The sequence below is a fragment of the Anomaloglossus baeobatrachus genome, chromosome 6, assembly GCF_048569485.1.
Source record: "Anomaloglossus baeobatrachus isolate aAnoBae1 chromosome 6, aAnoBae1.hap1, whole genome shotgun sequence".
NCBI lineage: Eukaryota > Metazoa > Chordata > Amphibia > Anura > Aromobatidae > Anomaloglossus > Anomaloglossus baeobatrachus.
The window spans coordinates 525,191,315-525,207,166 of NC_134358.1; the positions used below are offsets into that span (position 1 = coordinate 525,191,315).

General features: G+C 46.1%; 1 protein-coding gene across 3 annotated transcripts in view; it reads left to right on the forward strand.

Moving 5' to 3' along the window:
• The window catches only part of MPP7 (MAGUK p55 scaffold protein 7), a 534,209-nt gene that overhangs the window by 452,940 nt on the left and 65,417 nt on the right, over positions 1-15,852 (forward strand). The window lies entirely within an intron of this gene.

Consider the following 15,852-nt stretch of genomic DNA (forward strand, 5'->3'; position numbering starts at 1 on the left):
GAGCCGCGTTCGGCTATAAGAAATCTCCTCAATGACATTCAGATGGGGTCGGAAATAATCGGTAAAGTGAAAACTAGGTCTCTTTACTCATCAATGATTAATACGCTGGGGAGAGCGATAAAAATTATCTGTGTTAATATGTGTGTGGGACGATAAACTTAATGATGACTTAATCATGGCCTTAGCCAAATCTTACGTTTCTTCTTATCCATTAGGTAATGACATATGTTCAGTTTTTCCTAAGTTGTAATTGCATTGTAATCTTCATAGATTAAAAATAGTAATAGTTTTGGGGAGTTTTTTATTGTTTTTTTTTTTTTATTAAAACTATACTTTCCATATGGTTTTAGTACAGCTCTACAGAATTAGTTGTATATGCTGTCTTTATTTGACTTCATTGTAATGTGTTCACTGATTTATATTAGTACTACTAAAAACGTTAAATGGTCCTGGGTGGTGTAAGGGTTCAAAAAATTAATTTCTGTGCCCATCTTCCTGATCAGTGCCTCTCGTATACACTGTGTAGTGTGACCCCTGCCGGTCTCCTGGCATCAACATGCAATGGTTGATATCACGTCAATTGGCGGCATCACCACAATTGGCGGCATCACGACATTTGACGCCATCATGTCAATTGTAGGCATCACGTCAATGGGCGTCATCACGTCAATGGGCGTCATCACGTCAATGGACGTCATCACGTCAGTGGACGGCATCACGTCAGTGGGCGGCATCACGTCAGTGGACGGCATCCTGGCAATGGGCGGCATCCTGGCAATGGGCGGCATCACGGCAATGGGCGGCATCACGGCAATGGGCGGCATCACGTCAATGGGCGGCATCACGTCAGTGGGCGGCCTCACGTCAATGGGTAGCATTACGTTACTGCCAGAGTCAATCACTGGCCGATGATCTGTCCCAACCTCTACATTTTGTTTGTCCAAAATGAACAATTTCTGTACTGGCAGATGTTGATGCTAGAACATCAGTGGAGGACACAGTACTAAGTGCGGAAGAACAGCACCAGACTTCGAGATGAGTTTATTTATCATTTTATATCACCCTGAGCCCATTCACTTTAACATTGATAGTATTAAAGATCCCCTTAAAATAAGGAATAGTGAGTAGCTAAATGGCCCTTTGGAAATATACGGTGCTTCAAGGGACAATGATTGTTTAAAGTCATTACCCAGTGTAAACAGGTCCAGTGCTTGGACAACGACGGATGATTCACTAAGTTGTAGAGATGAGCGAATACATTTCTAGAACACAAACATAGAAAATAAATTATAAAAAAAATTCAACAGCTCACCTAGACCTTGCAGTTCATGTGGTGAAAAGATTAGATGCCCGGTTCCAAGACAGGCCAGATCCTGCCGAAAAACATGCACAAGGATCAAGTCATGGCCAACGGCCAAGTTTTTGGGGCCTGAAACGCGTAGACGTGGTCTACTTTTAATATTGCATTATGTTTTTATATGCATGGTTTTTGCAATAAAGAAGGGTTTTTTTGCATCTCCTGAGTAGGTACTGGTTTTCCTCTAGTCCTTGTCAATACATTTCTAGGACCTTATTCAAACAGCCACATCAGTATTGTTTGAATGCCGAACTGGACCCCTTCAAACAGCCTCCCACCTACCGGCATCCACAGTTCCACTTTTGATTAGCCAGCCTGGCGTGATGTCACCAGGATACAGTGTGGTGCGCACAGGCTGGCTAATCAAAGAGGAGCTGGGAAATCAGGTAGGAGATGGTTTACAGGGCTCCTATTCAGTAGCCACAGACTTATGAGGTGTCCGCTGCACGTGGTCCTGTGAATCAATTCACTCATCTTTTATAATTTTTTAATGCTAGAATGTTTAAAACTGTTTTCTCAGCATGACAATTTATTACCTAGCACTGTCCTCACCTCTCTCTGGCCGCCCCAAAGATACTGAATTGAGCAGTGGTCCCCACTCATGAACAAACATTTCCTCATCACTTCTAAGTGAAACTGTATTGGTGATGATATGATCGTAAGAGCAACCATTCATAAAAAAAAACATAAACAAAAAAAACCCAGAACAACATTTAAAATATAAATGAAGTAAATGAGTGCGGATTAAGTGAATTCTTGTTACTTTGTTAGACCAAGGTCAGGAGATGTTCCGGATTACATTTTGTTACAGAAACGGGTACTTACAGTAGCTATGGGGTGGGAAAAAGTCCAATTGAAATATTGCTTCAGTTATGAAGAAAAATGAGGCACTCACCGGTCTGTAGATTTTTTTAGAATGCTGTTTATTCAGGCATAGGGGGAGGATGCAAGGATGTTGTGCACACGGACGACGGTCGTTTCACACCGGTTACTGATGCTTCCACGGGTCCAAGACCTTGACCTTGGACCCATGGAAGCATCAGTAACCGGTGCGAAACGGCCATTGTCCGTGTGCACAACATCCTTGCACCCTCCCCCTATGCCTGAATAAACAGCATTCTGAAAAATCTACAGACCGGTGAGTGCCTCATTTTTCTTCATATCTGAAGTCATATAATTCTGGATCTCTGAGTGCACCGCAGATAGTAGATCTATACTGAAGGCCACATTAGTTACCTGAACAGGTGCAATCAAGCTGCGAATTGGTCCCATGCTTGATTAAGCATCTATTATTCCTTACCGGTTTCTAGAAAAATAGTGCCCAGTTTTTTCCTTCTAACTTCATTTGGTTCTAATTGAAATATTGGTTTTCATAATGAAAATGAAGAGAGATAATTGTCTTTCTTAAAGATGGACACATAGAGAATCATTTGTTAACATTTAAAGCACCACTCCAGTACTTTTTTTTTTTTTATTTCACCATTACAATGATTCTTCTCTGTTCTCAATCTTATACTTATCCACCGCCTTCTTCATTTTTTATCACCTCCTCTCCCTTCAGTCTTGGGCACTTGAACGTCTGGCTGCTCCAGTATTTCATGGAGCCAGAGGTCACAACTCAATACAAGTCTATGGGTGCTTCGTTCTGGCCTCAGTATGACCCATATAGTCTTGGATTGGGAGCTTGTGACCGCTACCTTTGACGTCCGGCCAATAAGAAGTTGCAGTCACTAGACAGCTCCGCAGAATCAAAGTGATGGCGACAAAAGGTGAAGACACCGGTGGTTGAGTATAAGATTCAGGACAGGTGACTTAGATTAGAAGCACCACACCACCGCTGAAAAAAAAACCAAACACCCCTCTGGAGTGGTTTTGAACGTCTGTTCCCCACATCACCAGCGCAGATCAATCTCTGTTTTATCATGTGACCTAATCAGTAGCAGTAATTGATAATGTCCCAACACTTGCATGTTATGTACCACTTTACCATTTGACTCTGTTCACATGTTTGGTATTTATTTCTATTTTTATTTTAACTTCGGTTTCCATTCTGCAACTATTTTTGTTCCGTTTGTAATGGATCCAGTTATTTTAGGTTAACAATTTGACACATGAACAGGTCCTTAAGCTTCAGAAAGTCAGATTCTAAAATTTGGGCTCTGGAATCCGTGAAGCGGGCTCCGCAAAGCACCAACTTGAATGAAGCAGATGCTGACCCACTCTCAATTCTTCATCAGACTACCTAAAACAGCCAAGTGCTTAAGTCGGCCTTCTCTTCAAGTTCTATAGACAGTGAGTGGCACAGAGATCGAGTGTGTTATCACTTCCTCTCCAGTCACCACTCATTCAACCCGGTTCCAGAGCTTTTATCTCTGGATTGCAGGTAGTTTCAATGGTCGGCCCCACAGTGGTCAGTAAATCCTTTGGGTAAAGGATAACTTAGAGCTTGGCCACAACTTTAACACTGAGGGTCTAGGTCGGTGATGGCGAACCTATGGCACGTGTGCCAGACTGAGCACGCAGAGCCCTTTTTGCTGGCACGCGCGCTGTCCCCACACTGAGCCACTTTGATCTGCTGGTGTGATCGCGCCAGCAGATCAAAGTGGTGTTGAGCAGAGGAGACATTTCTCCTCGCTCTGACACGCCTCCTCTCCTGGGCCGCAGGTCTGTTGCCTAGGAGACAGGGGGAGCGTCAGTAGGCGGTGCCGGCGTCTTGTGGCCGCGCGGGAAGGAACTGAAGGACCCAGCGGCGCGCTGCGGAGGAGCGAGTGCTGGAAGGTAAGTTTTTTTTATTTTTAAAAGCTGTGTGCGGCTGTGCCAAGGTGTGGGGGACAGTGCCAGCACGGGGCATGGAGAGCACGGGACAAACATGGAGAGCACGGGGCATGGAGAGCGTGGGACAAACATGGAGAACACGGGGCATGGAGAACACGGGACAAACATGAAGAGCACGGGGCATGGAGAGCACGGGACAAACATGGAGAGCACGAGGCATGGATAACGGGGAATGGAGAACACGGGACAAACATGGAGAGCACGGGGCATGAAGAGCATGGGACAAACATGGCGAGCACGGGGCATGGAGAGCACGGGGCGTCCAGACAGAGCACGGGGCGTCCAGACAGAGCACGGGGCATCCATGGAGAGCACGGGGTGTCCATAGAGAGCACGGGGTGTCCATGGAGAGCACGGGGTGTCCATGGAGAGCACGGGGCGTCCATGGAGAGCACGGGGCGTCCATGGAGAGCACGGGGCGTCCATGGAGAGCACGGGGCGTCCATGGAGAGCACGGGGCGTCCATGGAGAGCACGGGGTGTCCATGGAGCGCACGGGGCGTCCATGGAGAGCACGGGGCGTCCATGGAGAGCACGGGGCGTCCATGAAGAGCACGGGGCGTCCATGGAGAGCACGGGGCGTCCATGGAGAGCACGGGGCAAATATGGAGAGCACGGGGTAAACATGGCTGCAAGGATGGAGGAAACGTGTAAAGATGGAGGGAAACATGGCTGCAAGGATGGGGGAAACATGGCTGCAAGGATGGTGGGCAACATGACTGCAAGGATGGGGGGAAACATGACTGCAAGGATGGGGGGAAACATGACTGCAAGGATGGGGGGAAACATGACTGCAAGGATGGGGGGAAACATGACTGCAAGGATGGGGGGAAACATGACTGCAAGGATGGGGGGGAAACATGGCTGCAAGGATGGGGGGAAACATGACTGCAAGGATGGGGGGAAACATGACTGCAAGGATGGGGGGGAAACATGGCTGCAAGGATGGGGGGAAACATGGCTGCAAGGATGGGGGGAAACATGGCTGCAAGGATGGGGGGAAACATGGCTGCAAGGATTGGGGGAAACATGGCTGCAAGGATGGGGGGAAACATGGCTGCCAGGATGGTGTACATTTACCAGGATGGGGGATACATTTACCAGGATGGGGGGAAACCTGAAAAGATGGGGGAAATATGCCAGGATGAGGAAAAATGCCAGGATGAGGAGCATTTAGCAGAAAGGGTGACCTTTATCAGGATGGGATACATTTACCAGGATGGGGTATATTTACCAGAATGGGGTATATTTACCAGAATGGGGTACATTTACCAGAATGGAGGACATTTACCAGGAATGGGGCCATGATGGGGACAAATATACCAGAATGTAGAAAATATATATCAGGATGGGGGACATGTTTACCAGGAAGTGGCCCAGGAAGTGGGACATAAGTACACAATGAAGGGCGAGGGGAGCAACTCGTACGTCTTCATGGGATTTCAGGATGTTCAGACTTTGCAATGTAGATGTGGATTATAGGGTGACATCTCTGTCTGTCTAATATACTGCAATTTTTTCCAGAAAGATCAATCCAACTGCTGTGTCTGGAAAAGGGCAGGGGCTCAGGCTTCAATGTGGGGTAAGCATGCACGAGCGTGATGCCACCTGCTGAAGAGAAGAGAAGACTCCAAAGGTAAGGTTAAAATCAATTATTTACATAATAGGATTGGTTGGCACTTCGGAAAAAAAAATGGGTTTAGGGCTACAGTTTGGGCACTCGGCCTGTAAAAGGTTCGCCATGACTGGTCTAGGTCATCAATGTCTGGTCGGCCAGGGTCCTACACCCCGCAATCCCGCCAATCAGCTGTTCTTCATGCCGGCGGCTGCAACACACAACCGGAAATGCTCAGTTCCGGAGCTGCCCGATAGCGTCTGTGTACTGGACATTTGCCTCCCATTCTCATCAATAGGCGAAGGATGTGCAGTACCCGGTTGCGACCGCAATCAGAAGATGCAGCAGCTCTGGGACTGAGCAGTTGTGGCCGCCTGCTGCCGGAGGAGGCAGCACCAAGAACAGCTGATTGACAGGGGTGTCAGGCCGCAGCCGATCAGACATTGCTGACCTATCCTAAGGATACACCATCAATGTAAAAGTAGTGTGCCTGCTATGCTTAATTAACAATCTAGTCCTAAACCAGGATGACCTAGACGTCTTCACATGACATAAAATAAAGGCGAGCTCCTCGTAGCGGCTCTTCTTCCACATGTCTAAACTTAGCGCCCTTATTACAGTGCACATAACAAGCAGCATATCTAGATCGGCAGTCACCTAACAAATTGCAGTTTCTGGAAAGCATTGTCACATGTCATCGACAGCAGCGCTTATAATTGGTATCATACGCGCTGGCGGGTTTTAATAGGTGATAGAAAATGTTCTTCGCGTTGCCAGGAAGATAGTGTTTCAACAATGAACTTTCCCTTCTTTGTTTTAGTTAATTTCAAAGAAAAAAAGTCCTAATTGTAACAAGGTGTGATAAAGACTCAGGAATTGTTTGCACAGATTAAGGGTTAAGTCCCGGCCAAGAATAACTTTCCATGAAATTTTAGTTTTTATATCTATTGATGAAATGTTACCAAGTGGTAGTTTCAGTGATGCCTGATATAATTATAAAAAGATGGTGGAAAGTGTTTTCAGTTTTTATTTATTTAGTTTTCATGGCATTACATGGCCGAGGGTTCATAACATCCGGACAAGCACTGTATATAGAGTGAAAGTATTCATACCCCTTCAACTTTTTCACGTTACACTCACAAACTTAAATGTATTTTAGTGAGGGAAATGAAATGACCTGGGTTTCTAAATATTTCAAAAATATAAATCTGAACATTTTTTGCAATGCATATGTATTCAGCCCCTCTGAGTAAATATAGTGGAACCTCGCTTAACGAATAACCCAGTTAGCGAGTATTTCGCTTAACGAGCAAAGCTTCTTGTAAATTTGAAACTCTGTTTACGAACAAGCTTTGCTGTACGAGCAAAATACTCACCGCACACACTTCCGGTTCCATACATCCACCGCGCTCTAACCCACTCTTGCAGTCCACACAAACACACACAAGCACGTATAAACACACACAAACAAACACACATGCACACACACACATATTATGCTCACCTTACCTTCCGTTCCCTCGCCGGCCTCCTGGAACTTGTAGTTCGCCGGTACAGGCTGTGTATTGGGTAACCATCGCGACCGATGCTGGACCTTCTGCTCCCAGCGTGCTGACTTCAAAGGCCAGAGCCGCTTGCCTCTGATTGGCCAGCGCGCTTGCCTTTGAGTAGCGGCTGACAGGGGAAGGTCCACCCTCGTCGCGATGCTTGCCGATACAGATTCTATAGCGGCGAACTACAAGAACCATGAGGCTGGCGATGGAACGGAAGGTACAAAGGTACACATATTATGTTCACCTTACCTTCCATTCTATCGCCGGTCTCATGGATCTTGTAGTTCGCTGGTACAGGATGTGTATCTGGTAACCATCGCGACGAGTGAGGAACTTCCCCTGTCAGCCACTACTCAAAGGCAGCGCACTGGCCAATCAGAGACAAGCAGCTCCTGCCTTTGACGTCAGCATGCTGGGAGCGGAAGGTCCGGCATCGGTCGCGATGGTTACCCGATACATAGTGTGTACCGGCGAACTACAAGTTCCAGGAGGCCAGCGAGGAAGCGTAAGGTAAGGTAAGCATAATATGTGTGTGCGTGTTTGTACGTGTTTGTGCGTGTGTGGAATGGCACAATAGGGGACCAGGATGGGACATTTAACAAGTTGTGGAACGAATTGTCTGCATTGCAATGATTTCCTATGGGAAATCTTGCTTTGCTGAATGAGTAACTTTACCACACTATGAAGAAAAAGACATGGATCGCACATCCCAAAAATACAATGATCTAAAGCCGCTAGGCAAAAAATTAAATAGAACATGAGGTTCTTTTGTTACCATTCTGATCAGATTGTATTAAGCCCACTGCCATGTCACAGCAAACCTCTTGAGTGGGTCCCTAACCTGACCTTTTTGTGCGGCACTGTGCACTGACCACCGCCGCAGCGACAAAGCGCCAGCAGGGCGGGCGACCTGGTGCCTCACAGCACCCATGCTGCAAGGCGAAGCCCCCAAGGCTCCAGGCCGCGCCGCCCCACTGACACGACACCACCACAACAGCAGCCACCACACAGCACCAGCACACAGTGAGAGGAGCTGTGCACCCACCTCCCACTGGCTCCCATATGTGGACTGGGAGTAAAAAGAAGGCTGACCCCTCTTGCAGTCTCCTGCTGATTAAAATCACCTGTGCCAAATGGCGGCGCGGCCCGGAGCCTTGGGGGCTTCGCCTTGCAGCATGGGTGCTGTGAGGCACCAGGTCGCCCGCCCTGCTGGCGCTTTGTCGCTGCGGCGGTGGTCAGTGCACAGTGCCGCACAAAAAGGTCAGGTTAGGGACCCACTCAAGAGGTTTGCCGTGACGTGGCAGTGGGCTTAATACAATCTGATCAGAATGGTAACAAAAGAACCTCATGTTCTATTTAATTTTTTGCCTAGCGGCTTTAGATCATTGTATTTTTGGGATGTGCGATCCATGTCTTTTTCTTCATAGTGTGTGAATGAGTAACTTTGTTAACAAGCACAGTCCCAGAACGGATTGTTCTCGTTAATCAAGGTTCCACTGTACTTTGCAGGACCATCTTTCAGTGCAGGTACTGTTGCCTGTCTTTTGGGGTATGTCGCAACCAGCTTTGTACATCTAAGGGTTGAAATGTTTGCCTATTCTTTGCAAAATAGCTATAGCTCAGTGAGATTGGATTGAGACGTCTGTGAACAGTAATTTTCAAGTCTTGTTACAGATTCTCAATGGGATTTAGGTCAGGACTGTGACTGGGCCAATCACACACATGAACATGATCTGATCTAAACCATCTATTGTGGCTCTGGCAGGATGTTTAGGGAAGGTGGAAGGTGAAACAAAGCCACAGTCTCAAGTAAATTGTAGCCTCTAATAGGTTTTACTGCAGGATTGTCCTGTGCTTAGTTCCATCCATCTTCCCATCAGGTCTGACCAGTTTCCCTTTCTTTGCTGAAGAAAAGCTTAGCCATAGCAGGATGCTGCCACCACCATGTGTTACTGTGGGGATGGTGTTTTTAGGGTGATGTGCAGGGTTTCCTGCACACACAGCATTTTGCATTTAGTCCAAGAAGTTCTACTTTGGTTTCATCTGACCAGAGCACCATCTTCCACATGCTCGCTGTGTCCCCTACATGGCTTTTTGCAAACTGCAAATGGGACTTATGTCTAGCCTTCAAAAGTGTTTTTCTTCTTGACACTCTTCCATAAAGGCCAGAATTGTATCATGGCTCGATTTGGGGATTCAATCCACTGGCCCATTTTGTCATGACCGTTTCCCTTGCTTCTGTTGCCTTTGCTTTGTCTTCTTGGTTTGCTCCTCTCCAGGTGTCTCTCATTTCTCCATTGTGGTTTACCCCATCATATTTTGGATTGAGTTATATATGTTCACCTCTCACCTCACTTCCTTGTTCATTATTTCTGTATGAGGATTTATCTCTCGGAGCTCTTCAGCTTAAGTAGTTTACCTTTGAGAAAACATCAGTTGAGTGCCTGCTGTGTGTTTTCTTTCCCAGCTTCTATTCCTTGCACCTTATTTCAGTTTACCTCACTCTGGGTTTATGTTTGTTTGTTTGCACAATAATTTTTGGCATATACGACGAATACTGTAGTTGTATTGTGCATAGATTCTCTCACTTGAGTTGTGAATCTTTACGGCTCCTCCAGAGTGACCATGGGCCTCTTGGCTACTTCTCTAATTAGCGCTCTCCTTTTTGGAATGTCAGTTAAGGTGGACGGCCATATCTTGATAGGTTTGCAGTTGTTCCATACTCCTTCCATTTTTGGATGATGGATTGAACAGTGCTTTGTGAGATGTTCAGAACTTGCGCTATTTTTGTATAACCTACCCCTGCTTTTCTCTTCTCCACAACATCATCCCTGACCTGTCTGGTGTGTTCCTTGGTTTTCATGATCATGTTTGATCTATAATGTTCTCAAACAGACCTCTGAAGCCTTCACAGAACAGCTGTAGTTATACTGAAAATAAATTACACACAGGTGGCCTCAATTTACTAATTAGGTGATGTCTGGAGGCAACTGGTCACTCAGAATTTTATTTAGGAGTATCAGACTGCAGGGGGCTAAATACAAATTCACTGCACAGTTTTGGCTGCACGGGGGAAATACAGAACGAGGTTTCACCTGGCAAAATCTCCTGTTTGTCAGTTGTCTTGAGACATGAGATGAAGCTTACCCCCTAAAGATGTAATCATCGCAGCCCCCATTTCTACATCCTCTGCTTTAGGCCGGTGTCACACTTGCGATTGCGTCGCTTGTATCTCGCGCGAGTTTCGTGGTGCATCACCCGTCACGGACTCACACTCTGCTCACAGGAGTGGGTCGGCTACATAAAGATGCATGCACCCAACCCGCTCCTGTGAGCAGAGTGTGAGTCCGTGACGGGTGATGCACCGCGAGATACACGTGAGGCAACCGCAAGTGTGACACTGGCCTTATACTAAAAGGCCACTTTACACGCTGCGACATTGCTCAAGCGAACTCGTTGGGGTCACGGAATTTGTGACGCACATCCGGTCGCTTTAGCGATGCCGTTGCGTGTGACACCTTTGAGCGGTTTTGCATCGTTGCAAAAACGTGCTAAATCGCTCATCGGTGACATGGTGGTCCATTCTCTAATATCGTTGCTGCAGCAGTAACAAAGTCGTTCCTCGTTCCTGCGGCAGCACACATCGCTCCGTGTGACGCCGCAGGAACGAGGAAGCTCTCCTTACCTGCCTCCCACCTGCGCAATGCGGAAGGAAGGAGGTGGGCGGGATGTTCGTCCCGCTCATCTCCGCCCCTCCACTTCTATTGGGCGGCGGATCAGTGAAGCAGCTGTGACGTCGCTGTGACGCTGTGCTTTCTAAGGGGGCGGTTCGCCGGTCACAGCGACGTCGCAGGGCAGGTAAGTAGTGTGACGGGTCTGGGCGATTTTGTACGCCACGGACAGCGATTTGCCCATGTCGCACAACCGATGGGGGCGGGTACCCACGCTAGCGATATCGGTCACGATATCGCAGCGTGTAAAGCGGCCTTTACTCTTGCCAAATGATTTGTCTGGTATTGAAGTTCACCTCTACTCAATAGGTTGCAGCTGAATAAACAGGAGGCTTTTTTATGGCAAGTGAGCAGATTATATATATGATGGCCAAATAATGGCTAAAGTGGTTTCCATCTTTTTACATCTATTAGTTAAATACAGACTGCTTGTCCACTTCATTCTAAAAGGCAAAATACACTGCAAGACAAAAGTATTTCCCCATATTCCTGAGCAGTCGGCCTCATAGTGGTTCAAGCCCCCTTGGAGAGAAGAAAAAAAAAATGTGCCCCCAGGGTCATTGCAGTTTAGTGGGCTCAAGTGCCGCACAGCTGTGATAGTTGGGTCCGCAGGAATCTGTTTTCCCAGCCATTTAATGACTTATATGCAGCATTCAGTAGTGACTGAGGTATCTAAAAATTTAGTTTGTGGAGACTCCACATGTCACGTCATCGGCCACTGGCTTATGGCAGTTGGGTGTATTAAAGCAACATTCCAACGTTTTGTATTTTTTATTTCGCCACTGGAGTGGTGCTTTAAATTTAAGTCCCCTGACCCACGGTCTTATACTCGCCCTCCGGCATCTTCATCTGTTTCCAGTGTTGTTCTAGCAGCTCCAAGTGTTTCATGGAGCGTGCCGGAGATCACAACTCAATAGAAGTCTATGAGAGCCTCCTTCTGGTTCTCATAGTTTTTCTATTGACTGCTTATGACTTCTGGCCAGTCAGAAATTACAGTCACAAGATTGTGCCGCGGGACCGAAACGACACCGATAAAAGATAAAGAAAGCTGAGGGTGAATATAAGACAGAGGAAGGGGACTTGTATTTAAAGCACTTCTCCAGCGATGAAAAAAAGAAAATGCCAACATGAGTGATACTTTTTTCACTTGTTAGAACTTAATAGATTGTTTGTCAGCTACACTCTGACAGACACATTATACTGCAATATACAGTTGATACCAGAAGTTTACATACACTATCTAAAAAGACACATCTGCAGGTTTTTCTCACTATGTGACATGAAATCAGAATAAAACTTTCCCATTTTAGGTCAATTAGGAACCAAAATTATTTCTATTTGCCAAATGCCAGAATAATGAGAGAGAGAATGTTTTAAGACATTTTTATTACTTTTTGCAAAGTAAAATGTTTACATACACTAGGGGGTACTTTTCACACTACGACATCGCAGGTGCGATGTCAGTGGGGTCAAATTGAAAGTGACGCACATCCGGCGTATGTCGACTTCGGGGTATGTGAATCGTTTTTACTACGATTAACGAGCGCAAAAGCGTCGAAATCGTATGATCGGTGTAGTGTCGGGCATTTCCATAATGCCGCTGCAGCGACAGGTACGATGTTGTTCCTTGTTCCTGCGGCAGCAGACATCGCTGTGTATGAAGCCGCAGGAGCGAGGAACATCTCCTTACCAGCGTCCCGCCTGCAATGAGAAGGAAGGAGGTGGGCGGGCTGTTTACGTCCCGCTCATCTCCGCCCCTCTGCTTCTATTGGCCGCCTGCCGTGTGACGTCGCTGTGACGCCGCACGACCCGCCCCCATAGGAAGGAGCCTGGTCGCCGGCCAGAGCGACGTCGCAGGGCAGGTAAGTGCATGTGAAGCGGTCGTAGCGATAATATTCGCTACGGCAACTATCACAAGATATCGCAGCTGCGACGGGGGCGGGGACTATCGCGCTCGGCATTGCAAGCATCGGCTTGCGATGTCGTAGTGTGCAAAGTACCCCTAAGAGTACTATGCCTTTAAACAATATGGGACAGCCCATATGTTGATGTCATAACTTTGGAAGCTTCTGATAGGTTTATTGGCAACATCTGAGTTCAAAAGAAATCAGCCAAGATCTCAGGAAGAGAATTGTTGACTTGAACAAGTCGGGTTCATCCTTGGGTGCAATTTCCAGATACCTGAAAGTGCCTCCGTACAAACGATTATATGACGTAAAAACAAGATGGGAATGTGCAGCCATCATACCGCTCAGGAAAGAGACCGGTTCTGTGTACCAGAGATGAACGTGCTTTGGTCAGACATGTGCATATCAACCCAAGAACAAAAGCAAAAAACCTTGTGAAGATGCTGGCGGATGCTGGTAATATTGTGTCATTATTCACAGTGAAGCAAGTACTGGATCAACATGGGCTGAAAGGCCACTTTGCCAGGAAGAAGCCATTACTCCAAAAGAAACATAAAAAAGCTAGATTAATGTTTGCAAATGCACGCAGGAACAAAGACCTTAATTTTTGAAGACATGTCCTGTGGTCTGGCAAAACTAAAATTGAACTGTTTGGCCATAGTAACCATTGTTACATTTGGAGGAAAATGGGAGAATCTTTGAAGCCTGAGAACACCATCCCAACTGTGAAACACGGGGGAAGCAGCATCATGTTGGGGGGTTGTTTTGCTGCAGGAGGGGCTGGTGCACGTCATAAAATAAACAGCACCATGAGGAAAGATGATTATGTGGCAGAAGCAACATCTCAAGACATCAGACAGGTACTTAAAGCTTGGGAGGCAATGGGTCTTCCAAATGGGCAATGACCCTAAACATATTGCCATATGGTTACAAAGTGGCTTAAGGATAACAAAATCAGTGTTTTGGAGTGGCCATCACAATGTCCTGATTTCAATCCTATTGAAAATTTATGGGCAAAGCTGAAGTGGCTGGTGCAAGCAAGGTGACCTACAATCAGTTACACCAGTTTTGTTAGGCGGAATGGGCCCAAATTACTACCAACTACCGTGAGAAGCTTCTGGAAGGAGATCCAAAACATTTGACCCAAGTCATACAGTGTAATGGCAATGGTACCAAATACTAATGAAATGGAGGGAAACGTTTGACTTTGCAGAAAGTAATAAGAAAAAAAGTGACTCTCAGAATAATAGTAGAAGAGCCAAACAAGTTAAATGTAAAAATAAAAAAAAATTAAGCTTATCTCCTTAATTGCAGTCACTTGTAGAGTGAAGATAACCTGCAATATATACCATACAGGGAAAGCCGAAATAATGAAATGCAAAAATATCCTTAATGTCTGCAAAATTCCTTTTTTTTTTTATCAACCTCCCACTTTCCCCAACAAAACAAAACGTTTTTTAATACATTTATATATAAAATGTACATCTCGTTCCACACAAAACAAGCCTTAAGCGAGGTTTACACGCTACGATATCGTTAATGAATTATCGTCGGCGTCACGCCGTTAGTGATGCACATCTGGCTTCATTAACAATATCGCAGTGTGTGACACTTATGAGCGACCTTAAACGATCGCAAAAGCGGTCAAAATCGTTTGCCGCGGAGAGGTCGTCCTGAAATAAAAAATCATTTTCTGCTTATTAGCGATGTTGTTCATCGTTCCTGCGGCACCACACATCGCTGTGTGTGACACCACAGGAGCGAGGAACATCTCCTTACCTGCCTCCACCGGCAATGCGGAAGGAAGAAGGTGGGCGGGATGTTACGTCTCGCTCATCTCCGCCCCTCCGCTTATATTGGACGCCTGCCGTGTGACGTCGCTGTGACGCCGCACGAACCGCCCCCTTAGAAAGGAGGCGGTTCGCCGGCCAGAGCGACGTCGCAGAGCAGGAATGTGCGTGTGACGCTGCTGTAGCGATCATGTTCGCTACTGCAGCGATCACCACATATCGCAAGTACGATGTAGGCGGGTGCTATCGCGCTCGACATCGCCAGCAAATGCTTCCCTACAAGCACATACCTATCAATATAATAGTTTAGCTCAGGTTTTATATGCTTTTTGGTTTTATACATTTTCAGAATGTGATTGTATATAATATGACTGGTCACGATAACACCACTGCTTTACATTACTCCTCTCTGAATATTTCTTCTGCCTCTTGTTCTTAGCCCCGTGTGGCGTGTTACTTTACATGATTCCTGTGTGTTCTCCTAGAATGTCATGAATATTCTATAAGGAATTATCATAAAGTCTAAAGAATGCACCCACCGCACGTTACAAATCCTTCTCTACCTGCGAGCCCCACGTACTCCCGGATTATCTCCGTGTTCACACTCTGGTGGAGGGATCTGCACGGACTCCGGGGACACTTCATGTTTACCGTGGTGGAGCTGTAGACAGATGTTGGGAGCACTTCTTACATTTTTCTTCACGCTCAATCAGCCATGAAGGGCAACATCTTGAGTGTCAATGATGTCTGTCGGGATCAACTGTGTTTTTTTTCCTCTACAATCCACATAATTCGCTTCTTCTACATTGGTCCCAGCGAGCAGTATTTTTCTCATGTTGCATAAAATAAACTTTCGTCACTATATTTTTTTTTAAGACTTTTTTTAAAAAAAATTTAATAACGATGCAGGATAATATGTAAATCTACAAAATAAGGTAAAATGATTCTATTAATGGGAGCGTCGTTTAAACCTTCGTCAATGTATTCGGGATGGCTTTCTAACATTGATAGTCAAATGAACTTTAAAGAAGAAAGGCAATAAAAAGGTTATAAAGTTGAATTCAC